A 26,751-nucleotide genomic window follows, 5' to 3' on the forward strand; every position below is an offset into this window, starting at 1 on the left:
CAGCCCTGTTGATAACATATGTATTTTCCAACCCCGTGATAAATTTCCCATAACTGCTGGCCTGGAACATGACTTTCAGCAACTTGACTGTTTCACATTTGGCTAAAGCAGCATCAGTCCATTTTATAAATCAGCTCCAAGAGTATGCATGGAAGACAACCATTTTCATTACAGATTGCTTTCAACGCTCAATTTCAGACTCCTATGTTCAGAAAACAATGATTATTGCTTTCAGAAATGCAAATCTCCTCAAACAGATTGTTTTCTCAAGCTGGAAATCCAAAGTCAGAAAAAAAAAGATGCACCTGGAATTTGAATATTGACGTCAACAGTGCCGGTTGTTACAGCTCAGGAGAGGTTTTACTTTGTATGCAAATCCTAATCTACACATATATTTCAGTACTCTTACATTACTCCCACTGAGAAGGTCTGCACTGTTTTCAAAGCCTTAAAACCTTGCCTTTCACAGCTGCAAAGGAAATGGCAAGAGAAGAAAAACACAGCCCAGTGCATATCAGCAATGAATTCCATCCACCACTGCCCAGCTGTTTGCGCATGGAGGAACTGGGCTGTTTCCCCTGCGAGCTTCGGCCACTGGCAGCTGAGCCGGCACTTTGGAGCTGTGGGCTGCTGGTGACACGTCAGGAATGCGCAGGATCGCAGAGCCAGAGGGGAAGGAATGAAATCCAGACTGCAGCACTGAGTATCTGTGCTAGGAGGAGAAAGTTATCTGGGGGAGAGAGAGCCGAGGGGGACGGCGAGCTGGCAGTGAAACCAGGCTCAGCATGCAGGACACATCGTCACTGGCAGGGACAAGGTGGGGTGAGCTCAGAAACCTGCAGGTCTGTGTCTGCTCTGCCAAGGTGTTTTTATGTTGGCTGATGTCAGACAGGTAGATCTGGGGACACTTTACAAAAGCTGTTACTTTCACTTAGGATCACACTTTCCCTCTATAGCAAAGATGCTTATAGAGACTTGGCTCCATCCATTCTAGAGTAAGACTTATTGGTGAGAAATTCCTACTTATTGGTAAGTAATCTCACCAATGCTTGCAGCCCTGAAGCCCCAGAACTTAAGGCAGAATTCAGTCCTTTAGAGTCTTTCCTATGAATGCAATCCCCTCATGTCTCACCACCCTTGGGGATTTCAGGAAAGGCATAGAGTGTATACAAAAGGGGGATGCTATTGGTACCATCAACAAACCTCAACCTGTTGAGCTCTGGAAATCTCATCCCACTTAAACTCACCAGTTTACATGAATAGCTCATTTTTTCCTCTAACATATTTAAAAACTCAAAACAACGTCTTTTTTTCCTCCATTAATCCAAGCCAGTCCCCATTTAAAAATTCCAAATTGATTCCCTCTTGCTAGGTAAAGCCACACTCAGCAAAACACTTCTAATACATATTTTTAGCATTTTTTTCTTCAGCTCCAACACCACCAGTAAAAAATTACTCCTTTGATTTTTCATAGCAGCAAGTCACCTTTTCTCTGCATGGAGCACTCAATCCTCTCAAAACTGCACAGGTACTCAAAAGAATGACACTAATAACAAAGTATTTTCACTTGACCATTTTCAAGACCAGTACCTACAGTAAGAAGTAACTATCACAGGGCTATTCTCTTTATAAAAAAGCAATGAAATACCAGCGGATGTGCTTTGCTGAATAAAATGAGTCTGAATCTAAAACCATATACTTGTGTCCCAAATTGTGGAAGGAAAAGCAATAAGACTCTGATATCATGTCCATAAAGTAATAAAACAAATGGTAGAAAGATATCCTTCTAGCAAACAATATTGATTAAATATAATACTTATAAATTACCTTTCACAAAAGGATCTCTACAGTTTAGAGCTATGCTTCTGGAAGGTTGGTATAATCTCCAAAACCATTATGAAAGCATGCAGTGTTATCATTTGGAAAGCAGAAAAGCAGAGGCCTTTCAGTAATTTACAGTTTCCCAAGGAAAGTAAATCCAAACCCTATGATTGACTGGAAGATATGAATTTGTACAAATAGCTTAAAATACCATCCCTTTTTTCTCTCGTGGAACCAATGACTCAATAAAGAGTAAACAGAAGCAGCACATTTTTAAATCAGAAGCACAGCACAATTTAGATTGCATGTAATCTCACTATATTTGCTGCATGAACAGTTCCACTGCTGCTGGAAAGCAAGAACAGCACTCATCATTCTTCCCGCAATTTCATTTTTAGCTACTCAACATTAGGCAAATCCATTGAGGGATGATTTCCTACATTGCTTATTGTCTGCCACAGCAAAACCTGGATTTCTCACATATTAGAAACATGTACAGAAAGTTTCTGGAGGTGATCAGTCAATCACATCACACTGAGCAGTGCCAAGACCTCCCAGGTATGTAGACCACCTTCCCAAGACCATTAGCTCTTTTCACATGAAGTTCAGCAATGCAAATAATTGTATTTCTTAATATCCTGCTTCACCTAAATACTGGACAATAAAAGACAAAGGTATTTTTGAACCGCAGAACATGGAAAGGTCTTTAAAAATCCCAGAAAGATTAAAGGCTTTTTTAGACCTACCTCAAAATGGAAGATATCTTAGTAAAGTAGGGAATGGTGATAGAGCTGCAGATGCCTTAAAATTTACATAGCTTAAAAATTACTCTCCCCCCAGCCATACTAACTAGAATGTGAGTTAGTTATTGGTTTCAAGTTTGTTTCTCAGGCTCAGTTTTCAGCAATATTTTGATAGAAGGCTGTGAAAATACTGATAGACATTAAAAGTGGTAACAGTAAGTTTTGTTGCATCAGTAGAACTCAGCTGAGCACTACAAATAGAAATCATTCAAGTGAATCTTGCAAGTGCACATATGCCAACTGGCTAACTAAAAACAACTCTTCACTCACTAGTCTCTTCTGTTTGCTTCTTCTCTAGAGCAAAATTCTCTCTTGTGAAGCAAATCTATCCAAGATCTATGTATTCCTTAAAAATATGAAAGATTTATTCCAGAAATAAACCACAGTTCTTCTGCTCTTAAGGATTTACCATTTAAATTTAGGCACGATGCTTCAAGCTGGAGATAAACTTTAGTCACTAAGGCTAAAATTAGATGCAGAGAGGGTTCCAAGCCCATATACCACTTATGTCTCAAACCAGACTTACAGGTGAGTAATAGAGAGGTTTAGCTGTGCACACTTCTTGGCTTTGATACACAGCTAAGAATTTCACACTAAAAGAATGCAAAAGGGGTTTAGAAAGTCTCTCATTTTCACATCCACCTGAAATACATGCAAATTGTTTTACTTATGCTGAATATGAACACATATCACATTTGCTAGAATTATTACTGAAATATGGAAGTTGTTTGACTGTGCCTAGAAATGCTTACATCACATAATGGTTAAGGATAAATAGCACCATCTGAACTTGCAAGAGAAGTTCATGCTTCACAGTAAAATAATATGTGAGTCACTTGGGATGACTTAAGTTCTTCTCTCTCCGAGATGTGAATCAGGAACAAAGTTGCTCAATGTCTAAAAGTTCCCCGTTTGAAAGAAAAATTCCTAAGTCCTAAAGTAACAGTTTTCATTTATCATCTACATTATGTGCTAAGTACTGAAACTTAACATCTTCATGTTCAGCATTTGTGTTTGTGAAACCATTGGGTCCTAGAGTGCAATTATTTCTGCCTAACTATAGATAATTACACACCATTTGAATTCACTGTCTAATTAACCTCTCTCTGGCATGAAGTGAGTAATTATCTAGACTTCATTGGCTGCACCACAGACTTGCAGTGGTTCCAACAGAGGCACACAATCCACATGTACGCACTGATATTGCAGAGATCTCGAGTTATGCAAGGCACGTGCTGCTCTAAAACATTGACAAGCTACAGGCAAGACAGAATGAACATGTAAGAAGAGATCACTGAACTATTTTATTAGCCCAGGGGAAAAAAATCCTAGCTGCAGATTTAAAAACAAGAGCCCACTCATTAAATTCTCCCAATTCACGTGCACAATGGGTAATGCACTTTTCTGTGTATCTCACAACCAGAGGGTTTTTTACATTGCCCAAGTCAACAACACATATTACAGACCAATTCTCAGCAGTGAGATACAACACAGTATAAAATGAGAACCTTGCAGTGCCAAGCACATCCCAAGATCTGGCAACAGTGTGAGTGTAGACTAAAATATGCTGTGAGAAACTGTCACCAGGCACAAACAAGGTTTCAGAATACCAAGTGCAAGAGCTGCCAACATTAACAATCAGTAAGTAAAAATATATGACCAATTCCTTAAAAAATATAAAGGAATAACATCTCAACATGTAGGGAATAGAACAGGAGGAAAAGTGAGGGAAGGAGGAAGAGAGAAAAGGTAGCAGATATATTTTAATGGCTTTGCAATCAAAATACAAATTTATTTGGCTATAAAAATGTTCATCCATGGAGACTACTATAAAGCAAACAAGTTTAACAGGACATAGTGATTAAAAAGTTCCATAAATGATTTTTAAAGTAATGACAAAGCCTTCTCTCCCATTCTCAGTAAGTGCTTGAAGCTAAAGTGCATCTCAAAGACTGTCTTCTCTATTTTACTGTTGCTGTCAAGAAAGAAAAATGAGCCAAAAAGTTAGCAAATGCACTGCACAACTCACACTTTTCGACATCAACATGGTACTAGAGTCTCTACATCTCAAATTGACATGTAAACAAACAAAGCACTCCTTTATACTAGGAATCCTTTAATGGTTCATGCTGAAAGTGGAGTAAAGGCAATAACAAATCCCTGACATCCATCAGCCCACTACAAGCACCTTGGTGTATTCACAGCAATAAAGAGTTTATTGCAGTGAAATGTATTGAATGTACTGCACTGAAATGTATTTTGTAAAAGCTGGTTTAAGCTCTCCTCCTTATATGACAGATGAGCCAGGGTTGAATTGGCATGATTTATGACAAACACACAACACTAAGTTATGGTGAAGATGAGAGGATTTTTGAATACTTCTCTAAATCATACAAGCTTATCAGTACCCACCTACAAACATATGCTTTCTTCCATATGACACAATGTGCAAAATAGCAACAGTGCAAATTTCATGTTTTATGCTTGAAAGAGACTAGTATAAATTTATCTACACTGCATATTCCCAAAGCCTAAGGGAGAGATTTGGTCAAAGAAAATATTTCCACAGAAATAACCCGGCCTTTCTGGCAACCTTTGGTCATTTTGTAATTCTTTGGTACAAAACTGGTATAAAGCTGACAGATGCTGGAGAGGACCTTTCAGCTGGTCTAGTAAATCTGTTTCACTTTAAAGCTATTTCATCACCATTAAGTACCTTAAAGAAGCTCTAGCCATGAAAAAGCTTGAAGCTGCTTTTAGTCCAAACACTATTTTTTTCCTAAAGCCTGGTATGATGCCAAGATGACACTTTCACTTATTTATTTTGTATCATCTTACCAAGAAGTGTGTGTTATCAGCAATGTAAAAAAGAGTCAAACATTCACTGTGATATAGGCCAATCTGTCTAAAACAAAGACAGGAGAAAATTCAGACTTGGCAGACTTCATAGGAGTCTACTTACTGACAATGCCACACTTACCACAAAGCAAGCTTCACCTACATCTTGTGGTCAGAACTTGACCAAATTAAACAAATATTCACATCTAAATTAATGTACATCAGCAGTCACAGATTTTTATTACATACATGTCGTTTAGTGTTCTTGAGGCAATAGAGTTGATTTCAGTCCACTGTTTCCTATAATCCAGTTATTTATTGAGGTCCATCTAATTTATCACAACGTTACATTGTGGTATTCTCTTCCTGCCTGTTAAGTAAGAACATTTTCCAAAAAGTTACATGATTACAGAGCAAATGATCGGGGTTTTTTTTTTTGCATTCAACACCAACAGCAACTCTGCAAGCTGAAGAGGAGGAAAACAAGACCTAAATAACTGCAAGTCCCACCCTAAGGTTAAAGGCCATCTATCTGAAATGCACATGGGTACTTCCCTCAGATCCTGAGATCAGCTTTTGCCCACGTATTTGCCCACCAACGTATTGCATTTCCCAATTTTGTGGTCTCTGCTCCTAATGAAACACACCAACTTGCCTGTACAGACCTGCAAGTCTGTGGTACCCTGACTATTCCTGGAATGCTTTTAATACATTGAAATTGGTTTTGTCTATCTTCCTCTGATTCAGATCTCACAGCCATTTTAAGCAACAGATCATAGCTGCCAGACCAATGTTGTCACTGGAGGTTACTGTAAGCTCTCTTGGGCAAATGGTATCTACTCCTGGCAACTGGTTACTTTTTTCTTCTATGTTCTAAAAATCTTTTTTATTGACATTTCAATTTGAGACCCATTCTCAAAACATGACCAACAAAGTGAAGTTTCTGCCCTAAAATCTCTCAGGAAAGACAACTTGGATAAAAATTATTTAGCTTTTGTTCTGTGCGTTATCTTCACCATATATTCCTTCTATACTTCAGTCATCTATCAGCTCTCCAGTCTGTCTGGCAGGATGTTCATTCCTGATGTATGTGAAATGATTCAATTTCAATGATTTATTGTCGGCTCTGGTATCTTTAGCAAATTGTTTCTCAGAATATCTTTTGGCCAGACTTATTATACTTTAAAATTTAATTTGTGAGAGCTTTTTTTGCCTTCTATTTTCTTCAGCAAAAGCTTCAGCTTTTGAAAGATCGTTCCTTGTTGCTAAGAGATTTCTAAACCCTGCTATAAACCCCTCCTTGCCTCTTAAAAATAAAAAGCAGCAACAACAAAAAGTTTGAAGTCTTCAATAGATGGGTATATATTTTATCCAACTTCTAATTCATTCTTTAAACAGCCACTTTACTACCTGCAGGCTTTAACCTCCTTATAACAAGCATTCTCCTTTTTTTAACTAGCAAAGGCAGAAGGCTGGCAGGGAAATCGTTCTGCTCAGTACCTCAGCTCAGATCACTGAACTTGACTCATACAAGCAAATTGCTGGGAGCCAGGTAAGAACAGCTTTGCTATCCCAGACACAAATATACTGAAAGCAACACTGGTGCTTTCTGGAGTCACTGCCTTCAACAAGCTTGAGGCTTGTATCCACAGCTTGGGAAACACAAAATTGCCTCTTTCCATACCTTCATGGCAGCAGGTTGCTGCTCCAAACACCAAGGTGATACCTTCAATGTATTGGTATTCTTGTGTGTTACCATGTTTCAAAACTGGTTTTTTTTAAGGAACACTTACTCAAAGACTGCAAACAGAATACAGATGGATTTGTTTTGTTGTTGTTTAATTGTAGTATTTGAGGGATTGACTGCTTATTAGAAGAATTAACTCAATCTAAAGTAACAGCCTACGTCAAGTATAAATGGTCCATTTCCATGGAGAATAAACACATTTTATTCAGCAGTTCACTCACCAATTTGTGTAGCCGCACTACTGTTAGTCCAAAAAATGTGATTAAATTGAATTTGAAAATAAGAGAATTATATGTTACTGCAATTACTGGTATAGATAAGCTTCAAACTGAACTTCTTGACATGAAACCCTCCGTATCTCCATGTTAAGGTGGAGACACTGGGCAATAGCAGGAACTGCCAACCACTGCAAAACTGTTCCTAAATGGGCAGCATAAAGAAATTGGACTTCCATGCTTTGTTAGTGACTGTTTTTACCCCATTCCCCTTCAACCAAGCCTCTCCTCAGCCTAAGATGACACAACACAAATCACAGCTCCTAGCACTCCACGCTGATAAGCAGCAGAGGCTTGAGTGTTGGCAAGTCTCAGTCAGCAGCCTAAGCTTTGCAGGAAGAGCAGAATTAAGGAGCATCAGTTGCAAAGAACTTGACTGAGTTTGTTTTAACCTGACACACAACAAAACAAAGTCTTAAACTTACTTCCACATTTAACAGAATTTTTTCTATAAAGTAATTGGTCACTAAGAGACAGAGAAAACCTTCACGTAACTACAACTGAATTGTTAAGAAGTTATACAAATCCGTCTTCAGCAGATGGGAAACAAAAAGGTGACTTTCTAAATATGAACTTTTGCTAAGGATGTTGTAATTTCTGAATACAGCTCAGTTAGTGAAGGCGGAAAAAAATCACAAACCCACAGGCTGTTGCTGAAGTAAACTGGTATTGACTGGGAGAGTTTCAAGGTTTATATCTACTTCAGAAAAAAAAAATCCAGTTTTAAGACACATTCCTCATTCACTCTACTCAGCTGACAAATAAAGCCAAACCAGGTAAAATCCAACAATCTCCACAGTGAAGACACAATGAGCTAATACACATCTAGTCACATTTGGGGTTCTTATGCTTTACAAAGATTCAGCAATTCCAAGTCATCAGGGACAGATTCATTTGTAAGCAAAGAAGCGATTTGAAAAAAATAAGTACAACGTGGTAGTTGTAGAGAGACACATTAAAAACCATTTCATTAATATCTATAATGCTAGCAAAATAGAATTTGTTTACCTTTTGGAAAAAATATTTAATTTTAAGGTAGATCTGTTGTCTTGCAGTTATAAGCCTGATCATTTAAATATACCAGTCTGCAATTCTGAACAGCATTTCCAGCTTTAATTCCTAAAGAAAGAGCTAAAAATCTGATTGCCATGTCACAAACAACTGAAGAAATACATCAGCTCCTCTCTGCAGAGCTGTTCTTCATTAATTTATAATTAACAGGATGTGATAAAACAATCTGTACTACTAACTTTTAACATCCTTCTTGTGTCAACTGAAAAAGGTTTTTGTGTGGTGAACAAAAACACTGGCCAGAGCTCCAGTGTTTCTCTCCCATGCCTGGAAATGTACACTCCCTACAATTACAATTACAATGTACAATTCATTCTGGAGGTGCCCACCAAGCTCCTCTGCTCTCTGCTGCAATCAGAGACTTCACATGAATGGTGTCCTCTTCCTCCTCCTGCCTCCCATGAAACTCTTTATCACATGGACTGAGGAATTTGACAGGGAATGAGATACAGAAACTTATCTGCTGCCAGAAAACTGTTTCCATGAAAGGGACCTCAGGAAGGGAAAATGGCAAAGAGAAATCCAACACTCTTCAACACATTCCAGGACTCATGGGGGAAAAAACCAAAAGAGAAAAGAAAAAAAAAAAAAAAAAAAAAAGAAAAGCAGCACCAACAATTCAGTATTTTAACATAACTGAAATAAAGCCTTCGAAAGCTGTGCTGTCTTGGAAAGCCTGCACGTCTTTTTCCTAAATCCACAGCAGAAGTAATAGCTACAGAAATTCTGTACAAACTCAGGGATTAGCAGCATGCCCGAGGAGGAAGTGGGATCTTCACCTCAAGCACCCTATTCACATTTAAAAGGTTGCAGGAATTTGGATAAGCCTTCCTTACTGCTATGGATCATCGAAGTAGCAGCAACTCTGGAAGTATCCTAGGGTGATGTTTTCCTGTTTCACTTATTAATCTTCCTCATCCTCAACTTCCAAGCTACTCCAGCTTTCCATCACAGTGAGAGAAGAAGTAAAAGTGCTCAAATTTAGTCTGTGTCAGAGAAACTTTAGGTTTGGCTCTTTTGAGACAGGACAGTCATCACTCTGTGCCGAGGTTACAGAGAACCAGGTTCTATTTTGTAACAACAATTTATGCTGAAAATCATTGTGTTATTAAAATAATGATTAAAAACACAGCCAAGAACCCCACAGCTCTTTCACATATGTACTAAAAACAACAGGAGCTACACACAAAGCATGGAGTTTTTTCAGAAGAAAGGCAACAACTATCTTTTTTTTTTTTTTTTTTTTTTTTTAAATTCTCTTTGATTACTTTAACTTGCACAAATACATCCCACATTTTATTTAATTTCTTATAAGTATCTGGGCAGAGCTCCAGTGCTTTGATGAACTGGTCACAGTGAACAGCTCAGTTCAGCATGAGCACTACCATCAGCAGGGAGAGATGGAGAAGTGGAGGAGATCCAACACCATTGTCACGTCCATACAGGACAAGGTTGAGACAGCCAAGTAAACAGGAACTGAGTTCCAAAAAAGAAAAGCCCAACAAATGCAGGACTTTACATGCAAATTGTCTTCACAATTATTGTGGTTACCTTTCAATTAGAACAAAAAAACCCACAAACTGTAAATTCAGCATGGACAAATATTACTGTCTGCAACTACAAATATTTAGTGAGATTAACTCAGACTCAGACTTCTATGCACCGAAACTTTTCATAGTAGGAATAAAAAAAGCTTTAAATTGATTCACTAGAGAACAAGGCATCAGATTACATAACTGTATAAAATGTGCATAAACCCAAATCCGTGTTTAATTTTGTCTTTGTTATCAGACTGCAAGACAACATCTTTTTATGAATATTTACTGGAAACAGGCATTTAAGGCAGAAATACACTGGTGTCACATATTCTGTTTCATCATTCATGCAGACAGGATTATCTACAGTCACTGATGTTTGAAGAGCCACATCTGGGCAGCTTAAACAGCATTCATTAAAAAACTGACCAAAATCAGGAAGTTCACTGACAATGAGGCTCAGAGGGGACAATAAATCTACATTTAGCCAGAGGACCCCAGGCCTCTAGCGTGATTAAACATGGCTCCATCAGGGCTGGTAGCTGAAAGAAGATGAAGAACACAATCCTTCCATGTTTGCATGAAATTCTGTACATCCAGGAGTAAATGCTTATTAAACACTTGCCCTTGCTTGACCCTAGCAAGCATTGTGCCTAAAGGGATCTTGAGCCAGTGCTCATCCCAATTCCTCAGTGATGGGCTGGAAGGGTGAGGGCTGTTTGGAGAATGGAGAGGGAATGGTGAAGGATGCAGAGGGCAGGGTGGGAGGAAAGAGCTCAAGAGCATGCTTAAAATATCCCACAAACACATCTAGACTTTCTCAAGGATTAAAAAGCCCAGGGGCTCAAAACCATCAAGACTACAGCAGCCTAGTTAGGAACATGACCTTCAGCAGAGCTGCTGCAGCCATCCTGGAAAGTAGGGTGTGTACAAGTGGCAGGAATGATACACTGAAGGCTGACACTTCAGCAGGGCACAGACAAAAGGTTTAGTCAACTCTACACTGGTAATGTGCAAAAATACTTTGGCAACTGTCCTGCTCTGCCCTACCTTGACCTCTTCCTCACTACTATGTGTAAGGGGATTTTAGAAGTCTGAATGAGTAATGCTACTTGCAGCTTAGAAATGTGCCTCTAAGAGAGAGAGAAAGATTTTAAAAAATCAACTTTACAAACTTGCTGAATTTTAGTGTTCTGTGAGATGTTTTCAGAAACAGCTCCAAGTCTTTTGAACATTTTAATAGTTCAAGATCTGAGCCCTACTCACACAAACCATGTGGGACAACATGAAGAGAGTGCAGCTTTTCCAACAGCTAAGAGACAACGTTGGATTTTATTTGACCAGGTTAAATGGTTATGAGTAATATAGCTACACTATCCATATTTCAGGGAGGGCTTGGGGTCTTATCGTTATTTTTAAAACAAAAATCAATTCAGGTGATAGATTGGAAACCACATTTATGTTAGTCTTTCATCTTACTGTATTTTTGTACAATTTACTCTTAGATTGTTCCTTAGAGCAGGAAATAAGAAGGCCATTGTTTTACCATGTTCTCCCATCACTATAATGAGATATATCAGATTGGAGTTATGGAATAAGCTCAAAACTCTCCAGGGTACATTCTTCATCTTCACCTTGCCCTTCAGGTGAGCTTAACTCTTACTAAAAGGACCAGGGCTGTCCTCAGGCATACCCAGTCTTTAAATATGAAGCCTCAACCACATTTTATGGAAAAGACCTCTCAGTCTGTACCCTTGCCAAACTCCATAGCAGGTTTAAACAATTATGCAAGATAGTAGATTTCGATTCCAGGCTCCTCTTACTCAGTCTTAAGTTCCAAAAATAATATTTTTCTTTCTGATAGGGCACTTCCAAACAGTGATGATCCAAAGGCATTAGAGAAAAAGAAAGTTACAACTTAAAGAGCGTGACACAGATTATGAATAAAGAAAACCTTCCCATATGGAAAAGTTTTAAAAAATTTGACATTTCTTTTCAATCTGTGTTAATCAGAAAGACAGCAGTGAATTCTCACTGCTTCAGACAGAAAAGAATCAAACCTCTTGGGACACATTACACAAAAGAGCAATTGCAAAGAACGGAGAACAATCCTGTAGTTTCTTTTAAAACCATACTCCTAACAGTGTTTTCTTAAATGGCTGGGAAAGTCAGCAGTTTGGAGCCAGCCACATGTTACTTATCAATGCTTCAAATGCAGGGTGAGTAAGAGAGGCCATGCCTGGTTCCTTTTGCAATTGGGAAAAATCTCTTTTGAAGTCTTTCTCAGGGACTGACGGGGGAGAAAGTGTCAGGAAAAGGATTTGACAGGTTCTGCACAGTGAGGGGCAAAAAAATGTCAAGAGTAAAATCCTTTGTCTAAAATGAGCAAAGAGATAGAAACCTCTTCTTCAGCACTGGAGACGCCAGATAAAATGTCTGAGAGTCCCTTGTATCTTTTTTCCAGCTACACATTAATTTTTTTTATGCTTTTTGCCAGCTTCTCATCTTACCAGGAGACCGCAGGAGAAGTCGGCCCAACACTGCAGGGAATGCAGCCACACTGGGGCTCCATGCCTAGCAGTCTCCCAAGATCCCAGGAAAACACCTTGTGTTTTAAATACCCCAAGCATCACAGAAGACCTCAGTTTAAAGGTGGAACCAATGATATGAATGATCTTAAAGCTTAGGTGAAAGGACCAAGAAATGACCCAGTTTCTTGCAATGAAAGGCATTATTGATGAACATATCAGTGACAACACTGTTGGTTTTGCTCTACTGTATTTTCAATTCTGTCCAAACAACAGACAAGAGTAGTTTTGTATCACCTGCAATATAAGTATAACTACCACCAGCAGGTCAAGAACTGAACACATTTTGTTTTTACCAGGCCTTTAAGTTGTGCTACCCTTTCTTTTAGATTCTCACACTCTTTAAACAAAATAGAAAACACCCATTTTGTTCTCTATCAATCACAAAGACTTGACATAACTCATGTCTAAGAGTTGTATCAACAGTAGAAATTTGAGAAATTAATTCCATATAAACTGTACTCTTATCTGTAGCAAACTGCTTTTGCATGTGTGGCACAAGCAACCTACACAGCTACAAACAATGCAAACTTAGCATCAGTAGCACAGAAGGGACCAAAGTTCATTACATCATTACATCATTACTCACAAGCAACAAGCTGATGCACTCTTAGCAGAAGAAGGCAGCTCAGCTCCTCTCAGTTCGAAGTATAAAATTAACTTTTATTACTAAAAGCCATTGTCTTTCCATTTTGATGAAGTGATAATATTTTGACTTCTTCCTTGCTTCTGCCTCATAGTGTTCCATTTGCAAGGTACGTGTAGCATCTCACAGGTAATACTTCACAGCAAAAAAAGGAGAAAAACTTTCTCCAAGTAAAAAAAATCCCCCAAAAGAACTCTATCCAAGTGCTAGCAACAGGATTATTTTAATACAGTCTTTTTAGTTATGTAACAGACATGAAAACGCAAATTATAACGCTGTCTTATTTTAATAAAAACCTGGGGAGCTATAGAGAAGAGTGGTAGACAAAAAATACTTCAGATAAGAGATTAGGCACTCAAATCCCTAAAATACTCCACTGTGAGTGTTTGCTGCCTGCTATTATGAAATAAAGACCACAACACAATATATGTTATCTATACCACAGATATACTTGTAAGACATTAACAGAAGTGTCTGAAAAATGTATAAAGTTCCAATTTGTAGAATCCAGGCTGCTGCTCAGGTTCTGCCATCTTCATACCACTCCTTCTGCATCTTTGGGAACTGCACACAGAGCAGTTAACTGCTGTCAGCAAAGTCTGCTAAGTGCCCTGAACAATGTCAAAGCACCACATTCACTCACCTTTGATGATATTTATCATCAGCTGGTGCCTGCACCTCACTGTACAGAGGGAATATCCACCTCACTGGGGCTGGAACTTGCAGGATACCTCAATTCCCTCATGTCTAGGCAGTTCCATTATATATTTAGAGCAAGTGTTATGCAGCTTTGTTCAGACTCCTGTACACACACACCAAAGCTGAGGTAAAACTTCATCCCACAAAAGTATTTTGCACAACATTAATGAGATTATTGTGACAGGGCTTTTTGTCTGTGGTTTTTAATAAAACCACTTTAAAAGATGCAGATCACTGATTCAGTTCCCTCTTTCCTTTTAATATTTGTTACTCTAGAACACATCAAGAATTCAGGCAGTAAAATGTTTTAGGTACCTTGAGTTTTTCCACAGCTCTCCTCTTTAGTAATACAGTTGACCTGTAAAACAGAAAAAAGACATGATTGACCACTGATAGGCTTCTCAACACTACTGGAATATACTTAAAGCAGCAACGCAACATTTAGCTTCTTGAACTCTTTTTCAGAATTTTTCATTGAATTACATTTTTTTTTGTTATCATATAATGCATTTTTCACACAACAAAATCTCAAAGGGAAGTATCATTTAATACTGCCTCACTGGAAATCTCAACACTGACCAGTTACAACTCAGAACATCCAGACTACCCGCTGCATTTTTAAAGTAGAGCAAAACAGCCACAATCCACAATTCCTCTTGTGGCCCTGAGGAAGCTGAACTCCACAGTGAGCTGTGGAGCCAGGACAGGAACACAGGACAGGAACACAACACCTCCCTTGGAGAACTGACAGCTGCTAGTGCTCAAAGTTGGGACGGAAACAACCGCCCTGCTCTGACCCTTTCCCACCACTGAGCAGAAATGGGCTTTCCTCTTGCATTCACCCTCTAACACGAAAGTAAAATGAGGAAATAAAATACCAATTGTGTACTTCTATCATCTTTTGTCTTCACATGCTTTGACCACAAGTTATCTTCAGTCAAACCTGCCAAATTATTTCTATCACCTTCCTTTTTCCCTCAGCCACGCCACCAAGAAAAAACAGTTATTTCCTGGGGCACAGGGGCCAGACTCCTTCATTTTATACATGCATACAAAACACATACTACATTTTCTAAGATCTATACATTGCAAATTAGACATTTCATGCATTGCAAAAACACTGAGCTCAGCCTACCATGAGGCAAGGCTGGTACTTCTCACCGACTTGTTACCCCATTTTAATTAATCAGGTTATACCAGACTCTTTCAACCATTCGCAGCTTTTCCTTTTTATTCTTCATGATTTCACTGTAGCATCCTCGAGCATTACTGCTTAGGTCTTCTCAGCATACCACACCACAAATACTTCACCAGTTTCAACACTTCAGCAGCCTGGTTATCCCATTTCTCATAATAACTAAAAGCTGAATTATTCAACGCGCTCTATGAGCTTCAGGAGTAAAGAACTGACTTCTAAAAAAACCAATGTGCACAAAAATAATGCAAGTAGAATTATACAAAATTACTGGAAGACACCATCATCACAAGATACTCTGAAGCAAAAAAACAAAGTAAAGTAAAAAGTAGTAAAAAAGAAGTAAAAATAAGATGTTATTGCTCAAATTATCTATTTTCCCTGAATTAGTTACTTATATGAAGTCAATGCCTTGCTCAGCAAGTTTGCATTTAGGAATGAACAATGTATACAGAGTATTACAGGTGTAATTACAGATTTAGGGGAGATTTAGGGGACAGAATTCCCTACCTAGGTGCTCTATGTGGGGCTTGGGCATATTTGCTCACTTTGCTGTCCTGCCAACTGCTCCCTGGCAGAGCACACAAAGCGATGGCAGTGACTGGGGAAGGAAGAAGAAATGCATTGGCACCAAAATGCCATGCTAGAGCGTGAGTACTCCACAGCATCAGGAATTTAAACACTCTAACGTGACTGTTTATTCTTGGCATGAGTACAGTTTATTTTTCATCTACTTCACACTGTTAGAGATAAGGGAATGCTATTTTTACGTCAGCTCCTGATATGTTATTTTAAGCGTAGCCGTCACAGGCAAGAAGAGACTCTCTTCCAGGCTAGCAGCTACTGTTTCCAGAGGGCATTGATAGACCACTCTCAGACAGGAAAATTTAATTTTCCCAGTGTCAGGTCTATAGCACTGGTTTGCAGAGCACAGAGGTGCCCATATCTGACAGTGTTTGACACCACTGCAGTCTCCCTAGGGCTGCACAGCACTGCCCCAGGACAGCAATGGGCAGCTTGCTCAGCTCTGTCCCCACCTCTGGGCACAGCCTGGACATCCTACAGCTCTCAGTAGAGGAGGTGCTGTGGGAGAAAGCCAGAAACTGTGGCACTGCAAACATAATAATGCTGTTGAGCAAATTTTTTTGCTTTCCTCTGTCACAAGCTCCTTGTCACAATCTCCTTCTTCACACCCCTTCTCCCTATTACCACCCAATGCACTTTCACAAGCTATTCATCCCTCCCCATTTCATAATTCTCATTATTAAAACAACAACAAAAAAATGTGACAACTATGAAACTACTCTGCCATTTAGTGCCATGATTTAATTCCCTCTGATTAATCCACTGGGGTCTTTCATGACATTCTACTCATCCCTGGAGTATGAGCAAAAAACTTTGACACAGGCACTATTTAGGAAACATCACTGCACTTTGCATTGTTTAGGTCACATTCTCAGCTCTTGTTCATCAGTTAAATGCCTCCATGCCCAAAATAAAATTATACAATCAGTAACAAAGGATGCAGATCATATCAAGAATGGGAAAAAAATCTGGGAAGGAGTAACAGTCACACATTGAAGAACAAACTCAGAGTCAGCTCTCAGATCAGGGAAAACAACAACAATATACATTCTTGGATGAATAAATTAGGAAGAGAGATGGATTTTAACTAAAGAGATGACAGTACTAAGACTAAGATATTGAACTAAGTATTAAGTACTAAGATATTGAACATGAACAGCTTCAAAAAAATCTGCAATACATCTGAATAACCGTATATGTCCGAAATCAGACCTACTACACAAATCCTAACAGGATATTGAAAATGCAAGTACAAATTAAATGCTAAATGTGGGCTTCAGCCTGTAGGACAAAAGAATTTGAGTGTCAGAAATACCACTTATCTTGAGAATTAAAGTATAAAAGCCACTTGGTTATTTGAGAACTACATCTCTTTCTCTTAAGAGAAGTAATGGTTTAGAGCTGCATCCAGAAACTATGAGTAATCACAATGATGGATAGTCCAGGAACTGTTGGGATATCCCAAAGAAACATCCCCTGGAATGAAATTATAATCTTCCTCAGCTACTCATATTATAATGGCTGATCAGTGTGCATTAGGAAAATACACTTCTGGTTTGAATCCAAATCTTGAGTATAAAAGCAAAGCTCTAGTAAATATTTAAGAGAATTTTGAGTTCCAAACTGAAGAGATGGCAACTAAGTTCTTTTTTTTTCTTTTTCGTTTTCTTTTTTTTTTTTTTTTTAAACAAACAAAACCATCAAAAGATTGTGCAACTCTAAGAGCCCTTAAGGAAACAATTGGGAATTTTTCATAACATGGTATTTCCTTATACTGCTGACCACAGGAATGCAAACAGTTCCACCAAACAGAGATTTCTTCATTGGAAACAACTGACAATCTAACCATGTTTCCATCTTTTCCATTCTCAGCACTCAGCATACAAAACTGATGATATAATAGAATACAGAACTGTCATACCAGGGCCACAAGACATCCTCACTATAGATCAGCACCTGAGAAACTTTACCAAAATGTATTTCCTAGGGATAAGAGAGAGAACTTCTGTCTAATTATTTAGCACCTTTGACTAAACAAAAATGCCATTTTCTACTTATTTGCTGAATTTCCCCTAAATCCTGTTAGCATCCCCATCAACCTGAAGCAGACCCCTATCCCCAACTATAACCCAGCATATCAGTAACAAGACTCACTCCCAGAGCATTTCCTGACAGTGAGGCAGGTGAGGCACAAAACCATGGGCTGGTACTCAACTGAGTGAAAGGAAAAGCAATGCTACTCTTTGTACCTTAGAAGACATCCCATGTAAATCTAATGATTCCCTCACCACATCCTCCATTTAGGATTATTTGAGCAATGCCAACTGACACCATGGATCCCTCCAAAGGAAGCTGGAAATCTTTGTGTATCTGTACAGCAATGGCACTCAGAACTCATATTCTACCAGAACCTACACAAGGAGATCGAGTATCAGAGACACCTCAAGGGAAAGGCAAGACAGAGCTTACAAAGGGAATTAATTTTCCTGACAGATAATTAGCAAGTCACTATCATGGAGAAAGCAATTTACACTCTGTACTGAACCTCATGCTGTGAGGAGAGAAATACAGGATAAATGAACACAGGCAACTGAACAAACAGAGTACTGTCAGAATTCAGGAAGGCACTAGGAATGGGAAAAGGTGCTACATCAGCACCCTGACCAATATATGTCATTGCAAATTTGCGACTCAATTAAGGCAAGATTTTAATCAGAGCTACAACTGCACTCAATTCTCTCAATTCAAGCTGAAGGAAGGCAAGAGGAACAAGTCATGAAAGGAGAACAAAACTGGAATGTGCTACAAAGAGACAATACTGTTTTCAAAAGGAAAAACCAAAACAAACAAAGCCAATGAAAGACAAAGCTTTATGGAGTCAGTTTACCAAACAAGTCAAGAATTTTGGATGGTAGAAAAGACAGACAAATGTCTTAACTTCAGACAGAGACATAAAAAGACTTTGATTCTGTAGAAGTGTTTACAATCCATGGCAGAGAGATTATTACTCTTGTAGTCAAGGAAACCACTCTTAGAAGATTTCAAATTTTGGAATTCCCCTTCCAAGAGCGAACACAGAAGAATCCTTCATGCTCTTCTAAAAGGAGAATGAATATGGCTCTAGTGTCCCAAACAGGGCCACACGGCTTTGACAACAAACTGGTTCCAAAGGCTACTCAAAAAGTATCTTTTATTTTTATTGCTGTCAACACCCTAAGAAAAAAATATGCACCAAAACCTTTTCAATTTAATCTCCCTGGTGATGTTAGAGAACTACCCAAACTCTGCAGACTGTAAAGCAAAGCAGTAGTTACAGCACACCACGATGACCAGAATTAGAACACATTAATACAAAGTGATGCAAGAAATTATTTTCTAGTTTTCATTAAAATGTACGGTTCATTTTTAATTTTTCCTACAGTCACTGCACCAAGATGCATATTCAGAATGGCAAGAAACTACTAGGCAAAATTATGTAACATTCATACTCAAGTTGAATTAACACTGCAATCACCAGAAGCTTTGGTGCTGATAAGGAAGCAGAGACCGATTTTAGAAAAATATTACAAATGAAAGCTATTGAAGAGTAACTGAAAAGTTTTAATTATGACCTCTGATGAAATAAATACATATGAAAATGAAGGTGTTAATTCACACTTAGCTTATGGGTTATTGTTTACAGTAATACTGGCTATTTAATTTTACCTTTTCATCTGATAAACCCCACTAACAAAGGCCCAGTGCTCAACAATTCAGTATTGTAAAGAATGGAGTTGCTGTCTGGTATCTGTTTTAATGACTGTTTCTCAGCAAAAATAAAATTAATTTCAGGTGGGGTATTTTAAGTACAACATTATTAAATTTTCACATAAATATGGTCTAAGCAATGGAAAATGACACTGTCAGAAATCATCTGAATGGCCTCATCCAACTGCTGGGTACAGTTTTGCAACAGACCTTCCAACTGGCCTGAGGGAAGTCGTTTCTGCATTATACACTCCTGATCCCCTTGCGCCCTTCAGAGGAGGTGAGGTCCCTGCTGAGACTGGCACGAGAGGAGATGTGTATATGTATATTAATATATGTAATGTACTGCATCTCTCAGTAATGGGTACATCAAAGCAGACAAAACACAAGTGCCAACTGCAGCTTCAAAAAGCCTGTCAAGAGGAGGCAGACAGTGCTCCTTTAGCCTTCCACAAAAAATGAAAAAGCACAGGTTAAAGCTACACCAAATCCACTTAAGCAAAATAATTTTCAAGCTATGTCAAGGTTTGGGCAATTGTGAAGAAAAAGACACCTAGCATTTTTCAGCTGCTATTTAATGCCTCTGAACCAGTTTTTTTTTCCCCTTTGCTTTGTTTTTTTTCCTTACTCCACATATATTCTTGTATTCAGACTTCTCAGATTTTAAATCTTTCCTGAAAGAAAAAGTATCTTACACTCCTTTTTAAAAAGAAAACTAAATGTGAAGGCCCAGCATGGCTCCTTTCTCATCTTTTGTTAACACAGGTTTCTGGCTTTCCTCTCCCTGAGACAAAATCTCTCATTTTCTACCAATCTTTCAGCGTTAACTTCAACCCATTAGCTTTTACTGCAGTCTCACTGCTGTCCTCTGACCACACCTACTAATGTGCCATGGTCATTTTCAAATTTGCTCTTGATTTCTCTCCAGAAACCATCTGCTCCAATCACTCCTTCCTTGTGGTTTGCAGGATCTCCCTCCTAGCAATACATACTCCCTCTAAAACACCAAGACTACTAATGGTTGTAAGAAATTCTCCACCCATTGTAAGTCCCTTCTCTCATGCTACTTCTGCATTCTGTTTTCAGCACCATCAACCCATTCCTCCTCTTCCACTGCTATGAGAACCATCCAGACACATTGTGTTGGCCAACCACCTCAAATGGAAAGAACTTCTTGGTGCTGTACACAGACCATCCACCTCCTGCTCTGCCCAGGACACCCAACACAGCCCTGAAGCTTCAAGAAAGGAATGGGCACTTTAGGGAGCAAGACTTCTGCTCCCTTGGGTTCCATCTCCCACACAAGGAAACAACTTCCCAACTCACTCAGGTATGTGCATTTGAAACTCCATTCTCACTAGGTTAACATGTAAAAAATACACTTAAATATTCACAGTTCTAACACTGGTATGACTGTAGTGGGCTGCCTAAACATACAAAGCAAGACAAGATTCATAGGGACTCTTTCCATACGTTTTCTCCCATAAAGTAAAAGTAAGACCTAGCACATTCTTACTCTATGTTTGATTTCTCAGCGTTTGTTTTTTGTTTTTTTTTTTTGTTTTTTTTTTGCAAGCTGCCTTTGTCACTTCACTCCTAAAAATGACCATTCAGGATGTTTTTACTAAGAAGGGATTCTTGCTAAATTGATGCTTCAATCACTTGAGCGGACACTGATTCCTTTCTATTCTCACCTTTCCCTTCACTGCTATTTTGGTTTCATTTTGCAAGCCATCAAACCCACAGCACCTCTTAACCTGCACTGGCATACAGTTTTGTCTTTCTGCTCTGAAGCTGAAGTGTTACTCTCACTCTACTGCAGCAACATTACTTCTGACCATTTCCAGGTAGGTTGTTGGCATTCTGCAGCTCTTTCTGAGACTGTCAAAACTCCCCTCATACTGTGCCTGCAAACAGGATGAGACTAGTGGAAATAAAAGGGAAGACCTGCAGCTGAAGTTTGAAGGGGCTGGAGAGGATTTTCCACATGCTCCCAGTGGTGATCAGTGTGGCAATAAGCCCAGTTGCATCAAGACATGACAAAACCACCACAAGGAATCTTTGCCTGACAACAGATGATCAGAAGATGTTTCACAACATAAATTTCAAATGTATGCTGTTATTTTCTTCCATCATTAACTTATGGCTAAAGCCATAGCTGGATCCATGACACCAAATTATTGCTGCAAAGCTGATAATGTTCATAAAGATCTTAAAATACTTTTCCTCATCTCTAAAATACCAAGCCCCTTACTTATTAGAACAAGCTGTATTTGGAAGCTGAGGTTATGATTTGTTTACAAACTGACCAACTCCACTGGTGAAACAAAAATACGTTTTCATCAGTATTTGTCCTACTTTATTATGACATTATAAACAGAAACATTGACTCTTTATATTCTTTTATTAATCATACTCATGAAACAGTCAGTTCAGCCCCCAAACCTGAGAAAGGATAAAAACTAACCACAGTTTTTTTTTTTTAAACTCTGTATCTTACTTGTTCACTTTTGACTTCTGCAAAGCTTAATTCAGCCAACCTCCACCCTAGCCCCTGGGAGCATCTTGTACTTTCCAGCCATCTGGACTGTATTTACATTACTAAGAAGAAAGTCAAACTTGCTCATGAACGAAGAAAATCTCCTTCCTATCTTTCTGTCGTGTCTCCATTGTTAGTTTTTAAATTCTTATTTTTTTAAAAAAATTACTGTTCTCTCTGGGGACCTCACTCAATCTCCCTCATGAGCTCTGCTGATGTCACACAACTTCTTTGCTTATCATTTCCTAGTGCTGCCTTAAAAAAAATTTAAAAATTAAAATTATTATTTTTCCCCTCAGTTTTCAACCCCTCTTCACAGAAGTCCTTACAAACAGCATGAAAGTTCATGTATGATAGATTAGGATAGAAGTAATTGTACCAAAGTGTTTATTTAGACAGTAAAAGTGACAGCTTCGCAAATAAATCAACTATTGCCAAGCTAAGATCAGAGACAAATTTTAAAAGGAACATAGACAAACATTTACTTTTGGACTTGTATCCATTTTAATGGTATTCCTCCCCCTGGCAGCGACTGCTGCATCTTGGCTCCTCCAGGACAGAGGAACATGCAATTTCTTTTAAACTGTATTTTAATCAAACTATCCATGCTGTGACCTCTCTCCCACCTGGGCTGATCCAGTGTGCTGAGGGAACTTGAAAAAAAAGCACAAACTGCAGAAGACAAGAAACTATTTCTAACTGGTTTTAGTTTCAACCACATGTCCTTAAACCCCACCTATTTTTTATTTCATCTGAGCTGCAATGTAAGTCTGCCTTTTAGTATTCTATAACCCTATTTTTCAGGGCACACTATCTCTTTCGATCAAAGGTAGTCAACTATAGCTTATCATTAAAAGCTATTTTGCAGATTTAGTCTGCTCCACTTGACATGCACCAGAAATCTGCATCAAGTTTAAATGAAAGCCAGATTGGTGCCTTAGTTACAGGGAAAATTAATGAGAGCAATGAGCGATGCTTGACATTCAGCTTTTTAACTAGGAATTGAAGAGCCCCCATGCTTTGCAATGCCTGACCCCAATATCTGACTAATTTCAAATATTAATTCAGTTGAATGAGCTAATTTAATACCTGTGTAAGGGAAAAATGCCAGTGTAGAACTACAGTGTAACATAAATTAGAAAATACTTACTAGGAAGAAAAATACCTTTCTAGAGGGGTGTTTGCTTAAAGACAACAACCTACTGTTGTTTATTTTCAAGCTGAACCTCTGAATTTAATTCAACAAAGTGACCCTTCAGAGGCATAATGACTTTTAATGACCATGTCAAGTATCTTCTTGTCTCTTCAGCAGCTCTTCTGTAATACCAAGGAGCAGAAGCTCAATTACAGATGTGCAGGCTGCATACCACAGCCACAGTAAGTTCATTAGAGCAGAAAATACACAGCAAACAGGTAACAACAAATTAAAAATATAATGAATATGCCCACATGAAAAAATAACTAGTGAAATAATTCACCCAAACACTACCACATTCTTCTTGCTTTCTTTTATAGATGCCAGTTTATAGAATGATTCAAAATTGTCCCTTTCCACTTTTTTCCTCCTCATCTCCAAAACTCACAAAAGGCCAGCAGTGTGAATAAACACAGTTTGCCATTAAAAGTAGCTGAAGTTTTGTGAAGATGCAACATATCTCTGCTTTAGGGAAGCACAGCCAAGTTACTTATCAGAAACAAAACCCCAGGAGATCTGTTATCAGTGGAGCAATACCTCTACTAAAAAGGACTTCCCCCCTCCATTTCAAGCTGTTCAAATTTTCCTCAAAATTTGCAATGCTTTTTCCTTTTGAAGACATGGACAATAAACATTTAGCTGACTTTGAACTTCCTTTTCTTGAGACACAAGCTGAACGTTTCATGCAAACTACTAAAAATAAGTTTTACTTCCAGCAGTGACAACTCTTCACAGTTTAATCAAAGGAATACCAATCACAGCCTAATGGGCCCTGTTCTCTAGAGCATCCAAGCTGAAAAATTATCAGTAGGAGAATATTCACTGCAAAGATGAGAAGAATCTGCCAAGAAGTGAGGACTAATCTATTTGCACTTAGTCTGCCTCAATTTGATTTTACGTGTTTGTAACAGAAAGAACAAGGAGTGACTTGATGCTCAGTCTGCAGCTATGGTATGAAATTAGTTTCTAAGGAAACAGGGCAGAATCCAAGGGACAAAATTTCTGTGTTTGTGCTGCTTCTGTAGCAAACAGAGCATCACCTGCAGAAGGCACATGAAGCAAAATTCCTCCAAACCGATTAAGGGATTGGATCTTTGGCACCCTGAAGCAGCAATTTAACTGGCAGCCTCATTGCTGAGGCACTCATCTGTTTGAGGGAGAGCACAGAGGTGTAAGCAGGACACACACCAGCTCAGAGCCCATTCCTCTCAACTGAAGTGCAGGAAGAGACACTAAAAATAATACAGCTGGCACTTAATAAACTCTGCTCCTTCATGCGTGCAGAGGCTCTGCTGTGACTTTTAGAAAATCTGACTGCCCAAATCTCATGGTTCCTCTTTCAGAGGAAAACCAAATCTTTAACTAGTGAGGCAGAAAACTTTTCTGTCCAAGAACTCCAAGTGGGTCAGGTAAAAGGTGCAGATTTTCAAGAGAGGTTTCCACAGCATGAAAGCCAAGCAGGTTTCCCTGCTGTGATGAACACTGGACTTTGGAGAGCATCCCTCCAACCTGAAGGCATGGGGCTGCTCCCAGTGCAGGGATGCAGATGGTGCTGCACCCCACGTGCAGGGATTGCACTCAGGATGCAGACAGCTGCAAGGGGCAGCTACACCAGGGAACTCCACATGATGAGATCCTCCAGGCCAAAGTAACCAGAATTCCTTGGAGAATTTAAAACTTCTCAGGTATGTGGTGCACTTTGAAATGAAACATTCCTCCTATCAACCAGCCACATAACCCACTGCTCAGCAACAGAGGCTGCACACGTGTACCTATCTGCAAGAGGGGAAACAATTCTTGTTATCCATCATTCTCACAACACAGCAGCACAATTTCTGTCTAAGTATACACAGGGTTTGTTGTTTGCTTTTCTAAATTATCTTAAATTTGCATTTCAGTATAAATCCAGGCCTCCTCTACAGTCAATGAAAACTAGATTGTGAATTGAAAAGAAAAGGTTTCTAAAGAACTTTCAATACAGGTGTTTGAGTAAGGCTAATTTCAACTTGAGAGGGAACTCTCCTTGGTTTGCTGTGTCAGTTTGGGCAGTGACAGTTCTTTTTGCACAGCTTTCCTTTTCAGAAGGAGAACATTAATGCACCTCAAAATGTCAGTGTTAAGAGCCTATTTCTAAAACTGTTTGCCCGAAGGCCAGAGTGACAGCCCAGCCCTGAAATCCCAAATACATTACCACAGGCTGGGATATTATTTCCACTATGCAATTCCACTGCAGAACACACATCAATACTCATCTCTATCCATAAATCAATGGACTCTATTTTAGGCACAAAAGCTTCAAAATAAATCCTTCTGACCAACCTCTCAAATTAATTATGCAAATGCTATATCAAAGCGCACAGATAATTTATACTTCAAATTTTTAAAATCTGCACAGACACTCTGAAAGGAAAAGCAAGTGAATGCCTAATTATACATATTGAATAATCCAGATAATGGCTTGTCACATGCATCATTCTGAATGCAAATCAGAACAATGGTTTTAGCTGTAAACACAACGTGGAAACATCAAGTAATTTTGATCTCGTCTTTGGCAAGAACACACTTCCTTAAGATTACCTTCTGTATTCAGTGGGATTTTTAGATATCTATCTATCTATCTATAATATAACGAAGCATTTTTCCCTGTTGAATCTCAAAGCCTTTCCTTACCAAACATACTCTATGAGTTATTCCAAGGGAGATGAATTGTATTTCTCCAAACAGAAGGACGCTGCCTCTTCCTGCCCTGCTAGAAACACTAAAAGCAAAAATACCTTGTTCAGTGCTTTACTTTCATTCAAGCAGAGTGTGATTGGTTTTGTATCCAAAAAGCCCTCAGTGTGTGCCTGTACTCAAAAGCTCCTGTGCTGAGGAGCACATACCAGCTTAAGAGAGAGGAAGAAAGCCATACCCAGAGCAATCAAGTATCTTCTTAATGCCTGCTCTGGAAATGAGTCCTAGCACACACTCCAGGCATGTTTAGGAGGTAGGATTTTCTTCATTTCAGCCTATTTCTTCCTAACACAGCAAGTAAACCATGCAGAAATCAAGTCACCCACCAAAGCAAGGGCTGAAATGGAATAGATGAGAATGCCCAGGTTAGACATGCCAGGGAGGCAGTGGAAACCACTGCTGTCCTCTTTGCTTGGTACTAAAAACTCCTTGGATAACTGTCCATGTTATTAAGACCAATTTCAGCTGGTGTAGAGCCTTATTTCATGACAGTGTTATTAAGGGGAGATTAGGCTTTTAACGAGACAGCTCCACAAGTTAAGAAACTGAGGCTGGAAATTAAAAATAAGGAATTTCAGTGGCAACTATGGCTAAAGTGACTGAAAAGTGTAAGTGCAACAAGGAAGTCTGTCTGCTGTGTGGAGCAGCAGTCTTCACTTCACACCCAGGCTTTGCTTTCTAACACCTTTTGCCACTTACAGATAAAACACAAGATAGTAATGCCACGTTGTGGT

At 38.9% G+C, this 26,751-nt stretch overlaps 1 protein-coding gene across 5 annotated transcripts in view; it reads right to left on the reverse strand.

Annotated features, from left to right (window-relative positions):
• The window catches only part of ADD3 (adducin 3), a 92,009-nt gene that overhangs the window by 44,442 nt on the left and 20,816 nt on the right, over positions 1 to 26,751 (reverse strand). For 4 of the 5 annotated variants that reach the window (XM_063405341.1, XM_063405344.1, XM_063405339.1 and 1 more), the window contains one exon: positions 14,339 to 14,381. The exons of the other annotated variant lie outside the window; for it this stretch is intronic. The gene's annotated coding sequence lies outside the window, so the exon portion shown is untranslated. The remainder of the gene's footprint in view (positions 1 to 14,338; positions 14,382 to 26,751) is intronic. 5 annotated transcript variants of the gene reach the window in all.

This window comes from Prinia subflava, chromosome 9, assembly GCF_021018805.1.
Source record: "Prinia subflava isolate CZ2003 ecotype Zambia chromosome 9, Cam_Psub_1.2, whole genome shotgun sequence".
Taxonomy (NCBI): Eukaryota; Metazoa; Chordata; class Aves; order Passeriformes; family Cisticolidae; genus Prinia; species Prinia subflava.